The following is a 16,133-nucleotide window of genomic DNA, read 5'->3' as shown; positions in this document are numbered from 1 at the left end:
CTCTGCTCTCATCCAGAAACAATCTCCAGCATATTCAGTTGTCAGTCAAGACTGGAACTTCAAACGGGACCGGCTTCTATGGTCAGATGAAACTAAAAAAGAGCTTTTTTGGCAGCAAACCCACCAGATGGGTTTGGTGCACACATAAATAAAAAGTAAATTTAAATATACTGCTGGATCTTTAATGTTCTGCTGGAGGTCCTGGATATCTTCACAAAATTAAGCTTCTGCCATGAACCTCTGACCTGAACCCTAAAGAAAATGAGTGGAGTGATCTGAAGAGAAGAAGCACCAACATGGAGCTGGAATCTGAAGGATCTGTAGAGATTCTGCATGAAGGAATGGTCTCTCTGTCAGGTATATGTCAGGTGTTCTCCAAACTCATCAGGCATTATAGGTGAAGACTCAGAGCTGTTATCTTGGCAAAAGGAGGTTGCAAAAAGAATTGAATAAAAGGGTGCCAATAATTGTGGCCAACGTGTTTTAGAGAAAAAAAATATTTACAGTGGGTACGGAAAGTATTCAGACCCCTTTAAATTTTTCACTCTTTGTTATATTGCAGCCATTTGCTAAAATCATTTAAGTTAATTTTTTTCCTCATTAATGTACACACAGCACCCCATATTGACAGAAAAACACAGAATTGTTGACATTTTTGCAGATTTATTAAAAAAGAAAACTGAAATATCACATGGTCCTAAGTATTCAGACCCTTTGCTCAGTATTTAGTAGAAGCACCCTTTTGATCTAATACAGCCATGAGTCTTTTTGGGAAAGATGTCATGTTGTTTTTCACACCTGGATTTGGGGATCCTCTGCCATTCCTCCTTGCAGATCCTCTCCAGTTCTGTCAGGTTGGATGGTAAACGTTGGTGGACAGCCATTTTTAGGTCTCTCCAGAGATGCTCAATTGGGTTTAAGTCAGCACTCTGGCTGGGCCATTCAAGAACAGTCACAGAGTTGTTGTGAAGCCACTCCTTCGTTGTTTTAGCTGTGTGCTTAGGGTCATTGTCTTGTTGGAAGGTAAACCTTCGGCCCAGTCTGAGGTCCTGAGCGCTCTGGAGAAGGTTTTCGTCCAGGATATCCCTGTACTTGGCCGCATTAATCTTTCCCTCGATTGCAACCGGTCGTCCTGTCCCTGCAGCTGAAAAACACCCCCACAGCATGATGCTGCCACCACCATGCTTCACTGTTGGGACTGTATTGGACAGGTGATGAGCAGTGCCTGGTTTTCTCCACACATACCGCTTAGAATTAAGGCCAAAAAGTTCTATCTTGGTCTCATCAGACCAGAGAATCTTATTTCTCACCATCTTGGCAAACTCCATGTGGGCTTTCATGTGTCTTGCACTGAGGAGAGGCTTCCGTTGGGCCACTCTGCCATAAAGCCCCGACTGGTGGAGGGCTGCAGTGATGGTTGACTTTCTACAGCTTTCTCCCATCTCCCGACTGCATCTCTGGAGCTCAGCCACAGTGATCTTTGGGTTCTTCTTTACCTCTCTCACCAAGGCTCTTCTCCCCCGATAGCTCAGTTTGGCCGGATTGCCAGCTCTAGGAAGGGTTCTGGTCGTCCCAAAACATCTTCCATTTAAGGATTATGGAGGCCACTGTGCTCTTAGGAACCTTAAGTGCAGCAGAATTTTTTTTGTAACCTTGGCCAGATCTGTGCCTTGCCACAATTCTGTCTCTGAGGTCTTCAGGCAGTTCCTTTGACCTCATGATTCTCATTTGCTCTGACATGCACTGTGAGCTGTAAGGTCTTATATAGACAGGTGTGTGGCTTTCCTAATCAAGTCGAATCAGTATAATCAAACACAGCTGGACTCAAATGAAGGTGTAGAACCATCTCAAGGATGATCAGAAGAAATGGACAGCACCTGAGTTAAATATATGAGTGTCACAGCAAAGGTTCTGAATACTTAGGATCATGTGATATTTCAGTTTTTCTTTTTTAATAAATCTGCAAAATTGTCAACAATTCTGTGTTTTCCTGTCAATATGGGGTGCTGTGTGTACATTAATGAGGAAAAAATGAACTTAAATGATTTTAGCAAATGGCTGCAATATAACAAAGAGTGAAAAATTTAAGGAGGTCTGAATACTTTCCATACCCACTGTATTTCATACTATTTTTCTGCTTAGTACAGTTACAGTCACAGTAGTAACTACAGAAACACAAACTATGATTTGAAATTATTTTTGCCCGTTTAAAATCAAATTAAATTATTTTGATGCATTATTATTTCAATATATGTTATTAAGTTGCACCAGTCACAGTGACTCGCAGTACCTGGATAAGTCTGGTGTTACCAGTTTCAGCAGATCTGAGAATGTTGCCTTCACTTTGTTAAACCGTTTGTCTTCGTCGATCACTTTTGTCCTAATAATAGAAAATGTTTTCACGTTTGTGTTTGTGTTAAACCGTTTGTCCTCATAGATCACTTTTGTCCTTATAATACACAACATTTTTACGTTTGTGTTTGTGTTAAACCATTTGTCCTCATAGATCACTTTTGTCCTTATAATACACAACGTTTTCACGTTTGTGTTTGTGTTAAACCGTTTGTCCTCATAGATCACTTTTGTCCTTATAATACACAATGTTTTCACGTTTGTGTTTGTGTTTTTATGTTTTCAATTAACCCATTTAATCCCACAGGTCACTATTGTGACCACAAATTTGTTCTCACATATTTTGGTGTGGTATTAAAAAGCAACTCTTATTATGAAGCATATGTTCATTTATAATGCAAATTTAAGATGTCTGCATGAGTTCTGGGCAGGTCTAACATTATTGTGTAGTTTGGTCATGTGACCACACACATTTATTTCCTGGTACTGCCATCTTAATACAAAGATGATGTTAAAGTTCAGAAATGACAGTCAAGTTTAATAAGTAAATTTTTGAATAGCTCATACATTTTTTGCACACGTAATCATGAAAGGGTTATCTATACATACATATTGAAATTATATTAATACATGGTTTATTCTGTTGTCAGACTGCAGATAAATGAAGACGGTCACAATTGTGACCGGTGGTATAACACAGGGAGTCTATGTCCCCTATATGTTATTCTCATAAACTCCATTTCATACTGACCGTAAGTCATGTTTTGGATTTACTTGATCCTTGGTGACATCTATCTATCTATCTATCTATCTATCTATCTATCTATCTGTCTGTCTGTCTGTCTGTCTGTCTGTCTGTCTGTCTGTCTGTCTGTCTGTCTGTCTGTCTGTCTGTCTGTCTGTCTGTCTGTCTGTCTGTCTGTCTGTCTGTCTATCTATCTATCTATCTATCTATCTATCTATCTATCTATCTATCTATCTATCTATCTATCTATCTATCTATCTATCTGCATGTCTGACTATCTGCCTAAACTCTTTACTACCTTTTAAAGGATTTTGATATTCAGGGCATTATTAACAGACCTGGACTTTGTGACCCGACAGTTTGATTGACAGTAGTCTCATAAGGGTTCACAAATATAGATCAGCAAAGTCATTTTAATACTCAATGCCTTTATTTTGTGTATGCTTAGATATGTCCTATTAATACATGTGTGTCCCTTTAATACACGATAATGGCGTGTGTGTGTGTTATAGCTACTGTCCTCATAATAATGTTTTTTGTCATAGGCGGGGTTTGCATGTATTATAATACGTCCCCATAATTGTGTATTTTGTCAGGTTGTTACATTATCACTTGTGTTGAGTGTAAATGAATTCTGAAGTGAAATATGTGTTGTGTGGCTAAAACTAATTTTTTTGATGTGCACCACAACTCTGTAGAGCAAGTGGAAAAGGGTGTCCCCCTAATACAGCAAAAAACTGGTTTGGGCTGAAGTGTCCTTGTAATACACATAAACCCGTATAGGTGTGTGTGTGTGTGTGTGTGTGTGTGTGTGTGTGTGTGTGTGTGTGTGTGTGTGTGTGTGTGTGTGTGTGTGACATACATAGAAACATATACTTTTGTGAGGTACATAAAATAAATTGTATGGTATAATACCATTATAAATGGTATTATAAATGGTATATAAATGGGTATGACTGATGACTGGGAATTTTCCAGTAGTGTCCGTGACTTTTTAGTGATTCAGTGTGAACCTATGCTGCCTTTTTTTAATTTATTTATATTTAATTATTTATATATAAGTAGTGTTATTACCTTTTGATAATATAAGTGGTTAAATGTTCATTTGTCCTGCACGTTAATAAATAGTTTGAAACTGTATATAATTTATTGTAGTTCTCAGTATGGAGAAACAGTAGCAACTGATTAACTAATAGTGAACTTTGTGTTACCCATTTGGACTGTGTAGTAATTTATTAATGACAACAATATTCAGAAGTGTAACTAGTTCACTGAAATGTATGTTCAGCTTGCATATAACATTCACCAAAACCATGCATATAACATTCACCGTTCCATTATTTTCTTTACAGGAGACAAACAGTATTTAAAATACTGTATTACATCTTAAATCTACCCAACAATCTAATTTCCACATTAGCAGGGATGCTAAAAGTCTGCTAATAATGATGACAAAGCTGAGTAAAGCTAACTGCCATTTTGACAGAAGCCGAGGAGCAGAGCTCTTGAGAGCTCAGTCATATTTTATGTTATAACTAGTGGTAATTAATCAAAGGTGGTATATTACATGCAGTCAAATAAAGTGCATATCACTACAAATCTTTGAGTGATTTCTTCAGTCTGGTGATTAATAGCGCAGGTCTAACGGTGACATGCCCCGAGCCGCAGAAGGATTCAGATGGCCGTTTGGGCTTGTTCTCAAGAGAATACTTCCACAAAACACCAGGTTTACATCTGTACTTCACTCTTCTCATGACAAATCACCAGTATGCAATTGTATCTATCTCTGTGGGAGTGAGTCAACATTTGGTGTGATATAAATAAGCACATTTCCAAGAACAATTAACACAGATGTTTCAAGGGGTAATTAAAAAACACCTTATGACTGAAAGAAATCAACTAATTCACTTAAATAATGTATCGGACAGTTGTATTTAAAGTAAAGGTGATGGGTGTAATTTAGAGAGCAAAAAAAATTAAAATCCTTAATGATTCCATTAACAACCCTCCCAAACATACATGAAAGGGCCCTCTCTGACTGCAAGTTGAGAAAGATTTGCTGCAGTTTATTGGTACTTGGTGGACTAGCACAAACAAAATGTCCAATGCCATCAGATAAGGATGCTAGGACAACTGACAGACACTTTGTTAAGGGCAAGAAAGTATCCAAATGACAGAAGAACAGGACTTCTCATTGGACCATGTGCGGTTTCTGCCCTTCACCGATCTTGAGACTAATCTCTAAGATTTAGGCCGGGATCAAATTCCTTAGGACACTTTGGATATGACAGCGGTGGCTGAAACAGAGATCAGAAGAATCCATCCAAAACCATTCATAACCATGCTTAAAACTGCAACACATTCATTTTTTACTTATTCAGAGAAATATGCTTTCTCAGTGACAGCTATATGTAGTGTAAAATCTTACACAAATTAAGTTGTTAACATACAAATGAAGGCATGCATGACAGTTCAATCTTTTTTCTATCATGTTTGGTCTCCGTGTTCAGAACATTGCCAAAGGTATTCGGATGGTGGTTTGGAATGCAAGTACTCTGTTCTGAGTTCCACAGGGGGAAAGAAGGTTTGGTCAGACTGTGTGGGCCCCTTCTGATGAAGGCAGCTTATGAGGCAGCAACAGATATGACCATGTGCTAAGTCTCCAGTCTGATCGTTAAGGACCTTCTGCACCTCGTGTCACGTCACAAAAGCGAACAGACAGGTGAGTAACAAACACAGTCTTTATTAAATCAGAGGCATGGATCTGGACAGAAGAGATGAATGGTGAGTAATAGCAGAAAGCACGCTGAAGTATGACTTAGCTGAAAGTAACACAATGTCTCTTTGCAGGATCAGTGAGAAGACTGAAGGCTGACGGAAAACAGAACAGGAACAGCAGGTAGGTACTCAGGCGAGTCTAGCAGGTCTGTGTGGATTCTTATTAACGTTGTGGTAACACATAGATGAGACCAGACAACTCTAGTGAGGATGGTGACTGCAGATATAGGGAGTGCTGATGAGTGGTAACAAGAGTGATGGCTTGCAGGTGCAGGTGATTGATGAGTGAGTGCAGGTGCAGAACAGGAGGAATGCTGGGAGTTGCAGTGCGGAGAGGGTGACTGAGCTGGTGACTGTGACACCTCATCTGCGTGCTCCAGATTTTTGGTGCTTTAGGAGATAAGCATCCCTCAGAGCTTCACGTTCAAGGCTGTTGAAACAGATTCCAGCTTCTTTTCCTACTGCATTGTTACCCTGCACCACCAGTAAAAGATGTCACCGACTGCTCACTCGACCATTTGGAACATAAACTAATTTCACTTAACAAATCCTCTTTCCAGAAACCTTGGGATTGTTGTATATTATCAGTACATAATTTTTTAATTTACATATTATATATCTGATGCTAGTACATAAGTAAATTTTCATTTATTTATTTGATGTACAGTAGTCAACATTTGAAGTGGATCAAAACCTTTCATCAAAGTTGTCTTAAAACCTTATTCTTAGGACAAATTAGTTCTTAGGACAACTTTGATGAACTTTTTTGATCCACTTCAAATGTTGACTACTGTATAATAAAGTTCTTCACCGTATTGGTTTCAGAGAAACAACAATTTATCTTTCCATAAGATAACGTAACTCTGCCATATATCCATAGTAAAATCCTATGCATCTTATGAACTTTATAAGTACTTTATGCACGTCATAAGTACAACCAGTAACTGCACTGATTTATCACCTAAAAATTAAAATTGCACCATAAATTTCTCACCCTCTTGTTGTTACAAATCCATATGACTTATTTGCTTCCAACGAACACAAATAAGATCCTCTTTTCCATAAAATAAAAGTAAAAGGAGTCCTGTCAAGCCTTCACTGAAATAGCTATGTTTCCATCCACCTATTTTCATCCACCAATTTTTATGCGCATTTTGGGATATTATATATAAAAAAATGCTGGATGGAAAGCCAAGATGCACATAAATTCTAAAAAATGTGGATAAAAACCAAGCAGCAACCTAACCCCGTTTCTATTGAAGTCAGTACAGAAGTGGCTTAAACTGCAATTCATCGACTGGCTGCTAGGGTCAGACTACAAAAGAGAGCAGAATCACACTGAGCCCCATGTTAAAATGCCCAACTTTACAGCAAAAAAAAAGCATGTTTACAGCCTGGTAAAAATCTAGTCTATATAGCTAATATTGCCCTTTATGACTACTGTGAGTTATTTTTTATAACTCATCTGTTTAAATTTATATTAAGCTTTAATGTTCTGCATAATTAAAGACGCAGCCACCTGAGTGACAGGTGGATTGCCTCTGCTGTCACCACTAGCTGTTTGTCTGCTGCCGTCACGGCACCTCAGCTCCACCCACGTCCCGTCTCTTTGCCCATTTTCTGTTATCCGGGAGTGACGCGCAGTGACGTACTGTCAAGATGGCAACAGCCAGCTTTAGGTTTCAAAAATGCTCTTCAGAAACCTATGGGTGATGTCACGGACACTACGTCTACGTATTTTTTCACAGTCTATGATAAAAACCTTATGAGCTCAACTGAGTTGGATACATTTTTTATGCGATACAAAAACATACGCATAAACTACGATGGAAACACTTGAACCAAATAAAGTCCTTATTGCACATCAAAAAAGATGTGATTTTGCGATGGGACAGCATAACTGGACCAACCAGTGGACCGATCTAATTGTACAGCATCTGAAATGCTGTTTAGGTCACTCTGTAATGCCTGAGCAAAGTCTGTCATTAAAGTTAAAGTTAATTCCCTCCATGAAGACGACTACGTTTACAAACACCAGGCATCTGAATGCAAAATAACATTAAAGTGTTTACTGTGTTTCATCTGCATGCTCTGAGGCGCAAGTAATTTATTATATATGAAAATTATTATATACAGTTGCTTCTACTGCAGCAACTTCTATTTGTCTTAGTGATATTTAGCTCCCGTTTATCAGGAAGTGACAAATTTGTTCTCTTTGACTCACTGGATGGAAACGCTGCTTTATTCACAAATGTTTTATGCAATATTCCAAATTTGAGCACAAGTTAAATTCACAACTTTTGATGGGAACATAGATAATGTTTCACAAATATGGACAAGACTCATGAGCCATCATTGCTATCTGCCTTGTTGTACCACTGCTGAACAGGAAAGCAGGAAACACTGTCAAGAGTATATTAGTAAAGTTTAGTGTTCCATCCACACTATAAAAGGAAAATCATTTGATTCAGCATTTATTAAATATTTTTTAATTAATTCCCAACCCTTCTAAAGAGTATATTGAGCTGTCTTTTATAATCATGATTCCCTTATGTAGTTTTAAAAAGGTTGTAGACAACAACAGTAGACAACAAATACATTTTTGCAGTGGGCCTCTTGCTACACACCATGTCTTGTAAAAATAGAATTTTTGGCAGTAAAGTAAGAATCCTGCCTGGTAACCAAATTCACACCTAAAGCTCTTTTTAAAATCGCTGCGGATTAAATCATCTACTAAGTGTCAAAAAATTAAAATTAACTTGACTTATTTTTTTTATTTTTTTTTTATAGCATGTTAATGAATATGGCAATGTTAATGTATTTGGTCTTGGAGGAATAGATCTGCTACAATGCTGCTGCTGATGATGATTATTGCTGCTGCTGCAGAAAAAGTATGGACTTGCTTCTGCCAATAGATACACAGCACAGACACACTGCTGTAAGGATGTAAGATATGCTGCTGTGCTGCTGCTGCATAAATAGACATGCACAAATCCCCCAACAAAACAGGAACAAAAAAGCCAACACACATTCATGCTGCTGAGAGTACATAAAACATGCTACTGCATAAATAGACATGCATAAACCTCATACAGACCATAGGATACTACATCCCCCTAAAACAAGCAGATCTATCACCAAGACATATGTGCTGCTGCTCCGAAGAGCCATGAGAACTATGTTTATGTTTGCTATCTATGTGTGCCTGGGACGGCTTTGCCGAATGGCTTAACACCTATTGGCTTGAATTATGTGTCTGGACTAGTGAAAACCAGATATATTTAACTAGTGACTTTAGCAATGTGTACTTAGAAGTCATACTCTTATGCCAAGTTCACATTGCCCGATTTTCAAAGTCATCAGATCAATTCTTTACACACGGCACGACTATCTGGTGTAGCATTTAGCTGGTGCTGTGCACATTGCACGATGGATTGGCGAAAGATTGCATGACACATTGCATGATTTTACAATAGGAAGAATAGCCGACAACTCTGTCTGGCCCGCAAACTACATTTCACAAACAAACATTTCTGCGACACATTGTCAATTCTCTCAGATCGTGTCTTTGGTAATGCACAGTGCGTGATTGTCACTCACGTGAACGAGCACCGATTTGCTCTGATTTCAGGCATTTGTCGGCGACTTCGCAGAATCTATCAGTGAGTGAAAATCAGGGCTAAAATTCCTAAAATTGGGGCCCTGACTGCAGAACACGAGATCCAGGGGGCAGAAATGGGTAGGTTTAGGGATATGTAAAGTGGGAGGAGTTGGATCTGAATCCAACCTCGCCCCCTGGATCTCGTGTTCTGCAGTGAGGACCATCTCAGTGTGAACTCGGCATTAGGTTTGTTTAACTATTGACCTAAACCAGCTTTGTTCCCCTGAGACAGTATTGCTCAAACGTATCTAAGTAGAATGCGCACTATGTGTAACTTTAAAAAATGACATCACATTGCTGGCTGATAGAGATGGAAAATAACTCCCAGCAACCACCTGATCAGGCATGCATGCTGCATACAATTATTTATTTTTGCTGTATTCAAACAGAGTCCAAAGGTATGGTCATGTGATAAACCGCAAACCTACACATTCTATTTTTATGAAAAATACCTAATTTCGCTTAAATCGTGTTCTCATGCAAGCTATGCTTGCCTGTAACCTCACAACAAAGTTTTCTATCTCCTCCTGCTGCTGTTGTTATTAACTCAGAATCCATGTACTCCATGTACTTATTTATTCACTCCTTGCATCATACACAACCTGTAAAACTTCAAACATGATTTTGAACATGTATGTTTGGTTTTTCAATAAATGCAGACCATGTAATATTGTTTAGTGTTTTGACATAATAAAAAAGACAGTTTCAGAGGACCTACCACATATAGCAAACATTGAACCAGACTATTTAAATGTTGAGCATGCAATCTCATTGGCTGCAGGATCAGCAGAGGCCAATCAGCTTGTGTCATGCAGTAATGATATGGGCTGGATTTCCCGAAACCTTCTTAACTCTCTTAAATGATACCTTAAGCTGTACCTTAACGTTAATACGTGTTTCCCGAAACGTTTTTAGTTAAGTATACCTTTTGTAAGTCATACTTTCGTAAGGTTTGTCTGGACCACTCTTAGCTATATTTATGACTACTGACAGTCTATACGAATATAATTCTGAAGCTGTAATACACCCAGTGTTCGATTAGGATAAATGGGAAAGAATAATTAATGCAAAAATTCACTGCTAAATTCAAATGTGCTTTGGTGTTGAACCAGAGACAGACGCGCACTCCGCGCTTGGCATGTATCACAACTATTCAGTGTTTTTAACCGCATCCGGTTTATTTTAGGTTTCAGACATTTAAATACACGTTTGAATTAAGTAGGCTACTGCATAAAAAAAGACATTTATTGTTTGTTAAAATCAAAATACATACACTGATGTCTACGGAAGCTGCAACAATAACACTTTCAATTATATAATTTGACGAAGTGTTCAGATACACATTGTGTATGAAACAATAAAGTTTACTCTATTCTTCTCCCAGTTCACCGGCCACATACTTTTATGTATTTCGGGGAAGATTTCGTAAATCTGACAGCTCTGAATTGCCGTGCAAACTCATCGCGCGACAAAACACATTAATTTCCACATATTTTACAATCGGAATATATCATAAATTCATGATATAGTTAACAAGTTTGTGAATATTTTGAATAAAAAAAAAAAAATGAAAAAACGATATAGACGTGATACCTGTCTGTCAGCTGCATGATGAGTCTCCAAGGAATTAAAACTTTATCCTAAAATAACGGTCGCCTTAAACTCACGCTGATGGTGGCTCCGCGCCCCCAGAATATAGATAAATTACAATATAGATTTAGTTTGCAATTTGGATTACTTTTATAACATCCCATGAGTCCTGATAAATGCAATTTCTACTTCTGAAGTGCTTCTTTTTATAAAGAACATAACGCAGTGAAGCAGCCCCTGTATAGAGTGAATTATCGATATCAACCAATTCAGCACCGCCGCCATGGACAGCACCTGGTAACGTCGCACTTAAGAAGATATACCTTAAGCAACCTCCTAAGGGACAGTTCGGGGAACACGCCTAGAAACGGTATATCTTCAGTTAAGGTCTACCTTTAGAGTCTTCGTAGCGCGCTAAGAGACAACGTTATCGGGAAATCCAGCCATGATTGTTTGCAGATTGCATATAAAGGACCAACCAGTCTGCTCCCTCTAGAGTTCCGTGACTGAACTAGATATTTATTAAATCATTTACACAACTAGTCAAATGTTTAGATACATCTGTTTACTGTCACTATGTTACACATTTTAGAATAATGGTAAAGTCTAGAAGTAAATCAAAATTATGAAATAGCACAAATGCAAGTAGTTGTACAATATGGCTGTTTTTCCTTCCCTATCTGGTACAACTCATCCTTTTGTGCATATACACTGTAGGCAGAATTGATACAAAACAAATCTATATTTAAACTTAATTAAAGGGAAAATATGTGCATATGTAAAAATAAATTAATGAATTAAATTAATAGTAAGAAGAATAAGAATATTTTTTCATGATCATACAAACTTTAAATTAAGTCAAGTGTGTCCAAACTTTTACCTGGTGTTGGATAAATAAGAATTGAAAAACCCATATTGTGTGATCACTGTCCATTATAAATCAACTTAAGAGGCATCAGTGAGAGGTGAAAACAAATTCCTTCATGTACTTTTCCATGTACTAGCAGAGTCTTGCTAACTTACCTCAGTGCCTGAAGTGGCTTGAATCTGGACAATGCCAGTCGAGTCACCAGTGCTACAGACTTCTTACAAATCTTACCGGCAAAACCCCAAACCGAAATATCCACAGTTTAATTCCTAGGCTTTTCTTCTTGCTCTTTTTAGTCCTTTGGCTAATATTCGCTAATCAAGAACATGGTAAGTGCACAAAGCATGGCTGGACTAGGACACGATTTCAGGCCATCCCATGCACCCACAACAAATTTTGAAACCACAGACGACTTTTTTTTTTTTTTTTTTGGTATGGCCATCACATAAAAGAGGTCTAAATCTTTAGGCTGGGACTATGCAAAATAATTAAAGGTTCTCTGTTGAACTGCACCTTCACTTCCCTTTTCCTTTTCTTCAATTTCCCTGATATCTCTCTTTCTCTTCCTTGTCTGTGTGTACTTTTTTTGGCTATTTTTTCTTAATTGTGATTTGTTTACAGAATCTAAATTTATCAGAGTATTACATTTAGGACAGTTTGTGATGGATGTTGCTTTTCATCATGACTTAAATACCCAAGATTTAAAATAATAATATTTCATACAAATAAAAATTGCCTAAATGTCAAAATTACTACAATAACTACATCATGACAATCTCCTTTAGTTATTGCATTATTACGATGACTCCTCTTTTTGTGTTGTTGTCTTCCCTAGCTCCCTCCCTACCTATACTATAAATTGATTTGAATATCTGTCTCCTAAATTACTACTGTAACTTTACAATAGATAATAATTATGTCCTTTTGCATACAATATTTGAGTGACGACAGTAATAGGATGTTACTGCTAATATTTGCTAGCAGTTTAATACTTAAGTTAACAAAGACAAAACTACAGTAGCCAATTTACAGATGAAACTGACCTGCAATTTTAACAGCTCAGTAAATTTGCTATATTTCTGCTTCTTCTTGGAGACCTTTCCGTCTCTGCTCCACCTGACCGCATTCTCCATGCTCAAATCCCTCGCACTGATTACTCTGTTAGAAACCATTTGGCGGAGGCATGGAGAGGACGTGAACTAATTGTTGCCACTCAAAACTAACCGTCATGATTTATTATTGAATGCTGAATACAGAAATGATCACTATGGTACAATGGGAAAGCAATGTAAAATAATAATAATAACAATAAAAACAGGGCAGCCAAATTAGTTGCCGTGTCAACGAGAATTCTCCCATTGCTCCCGATGGCCAGTTCGGGCCTAGCACAAAGCTATTATTTTGTTCTATGATCTCGTTGGGTCTGCGCTGATTGAACTGCTTACCTTACAAAGTAAAAACCGAGCAGCAGAGTCATTTTTCCTGCACTGTTTGATGTGAGTCCAGGCCTGTGTCATTACTCCAGATATGATTGAGTAAACCAGGACTGATGTTTATGTGTAAAGCCAAGTGTAAAACATCATTTGAGGGCCTTCGGACTTTATTTCAGTTTAATGTCATGTTTATAACCATTTTTTTAATCCCCTGGCTTCATAGAGAAACATAATGTCGCATAATGACACATGGCATCCTTGAACGTAGCCACTGAAAGCACCAGTTGCTGTGTCTGGCCCCAGATTTACACTTTTTTTCTGTTGTGTTCTTGGGGTATAATCACTCAAGATGTCTGGTCCTGCTTTTAATGCCATTCCACTGTCTGCCATCCATACAGATGCACTACAGCTCATGTCCTAAGAAAAAAAAAATGTTGCCTTGACACTGGCATAGGAGGAAAAGTTTGAAAAGGCTCAGAATGAAAAAGGTACAATTCATCACAGGACGCTTATTCTGCTCAACTGTCTAGTGAAACTCAAGGGCCCCAGGGTTAGTATTCAGGTAAGGCAGAAACACATTTTGTAACTTTCAATGAATAACTCCTGAGCCCAAGAATATGTGGAAACATTACAGATTACCGATTTGCAATACAGTTTCTGTAGTCAGTTGCACCATATTATTATTTTTGCATCTACAGTAGTCAGTTAGTTCTGTCAATAGTCAACATGTTTAGTCTGTGTCAGGTAGTGGTGGATCACATGTCTTTCTGAAATTTGGTGAAAAAAAAACAATCTCTCTCCACAAATACCACTGATTCTGCAGGGCATATTGTGAGTCATTTACATAAGGTAAACACTGACTCATGGCATATAGTTAACTTTGCGCATTAATATCACGCCCCTTATATTAAATATTTTCACTTGATCTTTTTCTGTATTTATTGCAATAATTAATTTATTTGATATTGCAATGACTGGTGCCTTATGGGCCAGTTGTAAAGAAGTGAAAGAGGAAAAATAAAGTTATAACTGTTTCTGCAAATGGGTTTATTTTTAATGAATACGTGGGAGTTTCCCCATTCTTGCTGCTATCACTCACAGATACATCAAAAGAATACACATGCTTTTATATTCAAATGAGATAAAAACAACTTTGTTCTTCCAAATGATAGCCAGGCTCATTTATTTTTATTAATTTCAAAAATATTTCAGATTCTAAAAAAATATATACATATAATCATCCTCGTTTATGATAAAACCAGATAATACTGTTTGTTCATGATAAATGAAGAGTGAAGTATCCTGGTAGGGGGCTGAGTAGAAATTTCAGTACCAAAACCATATCAGTCCTCTCAAAGTTAGACATATCAGAAATCTTTCACAGCGCTGTAAATGAATGTACTTAGACTGCAGTTCTGTGTCAAATATACGAGTATTAAGGAGCATGTTTTAGATGTACTATACTAATCTGCAAATGAGCACTCATGGGACATATGCACAGCATACCTTCTGTCTTTGTAATACCTACATTACACACTAATAGCAAAAAAAATTGTCATATCCTATAGAATTTCACGTGTAATGGAGAATGTTCGTGGCCTTAAACAGTGTAACCTCCCTGTGAATGGTCCCTTTGACACCTGCACATAGATATCTAACAGGCGTGTAGTTTCTGCTGGTGTGTATCTATCTAGACTCTTGGAAAGCAGCCCTACAGACCACATTTACCATGTAAATTGAACATAAAAATGGCATGAGCTGGCTGAAATTGGCAGTTCCAATTTCATTGGCTGGAAGCTGTAGTATCACATTTGCCTTCAAACGACATGTAAAAACCAAACAAACTATAATTGTTCACTATACATGTCAGTTAAACAGACTCTTCCTGGTTAAGTGGCCGGTTCTATCTCGGTAATCTCTGCAATGTCTTGTTTTTCATTGACTAAATAGGGACATTGCGTGTACATTCATTTTATAGCTCTATAGGGCTGGCAACTTTTGAGTTTAGCTTGCAGTGAGAATTATGGATTTTTGTAAAAAAAAAAAAAAAAAAAAAATTTATCACTAGGTGCCCTATTGTAACAATATAAGCACATGGTCTAAAGCAAATGGTGCAAGTGCACTTAGGGCGTGAATATGCAGATGATGGCGGAATTTGCAAGCGGAATTTGCACTTCTCTAGCGAGGAAACGGATCTGAGCAGACCAACTACAGGACAAGCCAGATTCCACCAAAGCATTTTTATCTTTATGCGCACAATAATAATCTTTTACATAGTTATCATTTTATTTTTAATATTTTGCATGTTTGTGCACACCCCTGTGTGTGTAATAAGCAGTGTACACGCATCTAGAGGGGCATATTACTAATGCGCTCTTTAAATAACAAATATATATATATATATATATATATATATATATATATATATATATATATACATATATACAGGGGTTAAATTGGGATTTGTTCTGTGGGGCTCTGTGGGGCTCTGTGGTTTCAGGCTTTCGAGGAGTGCACATGTGTATGCAAAGCCTACAAAATCTTATCAACTGACAAACTGTAAAAAATAAGTCGACAGAGCCCTCTTCTATGAACACTAAAATGCAGATCAAAATCATTCTAGATGCTGGCAGTGTGCAAAGCTACATCTGATAACAATACAATCTTTCTGTAGGGTATATAAATACAAAATACAGGGTTCGACAT

General features: G+C 37.6%; 1 protein-coding gene across 2 annotated transcripts in view; it reads right to left on the bottom strand.

The window, feature by feature from the left end:
* LOC125277427 (CUB and sushi domain-containing protein 1-like) overlaps positions 1–16,133 on the bottom strand; it is a 750,178-nt gene that overhangs the window by 538,237 nt on the left and 195,808 nt on the right. The window lies entirely within an intron of this gene.

This window comes from Megalobrama amblycephala, linkage group LG10, assembly GCF_018812025.1.
Source record: "Megalobrama amblycephala isolate DHTTF-2021 linkage group LG10, ASM1881202v1, whole genome shotgun sequence".
NCBI classification, from domain to species: domain Eukaryota; kingdom Metazoa; phylum Chordata; class Actinopteri; order Cypriniformes; family Xenocyprididae; genus Megalobrama; species Megalobrama amblycephala.
Note: the sequence above shows the minus strand (reverse complement) of the source record. Positions and strands in the feature narration are given on the sequence as shown.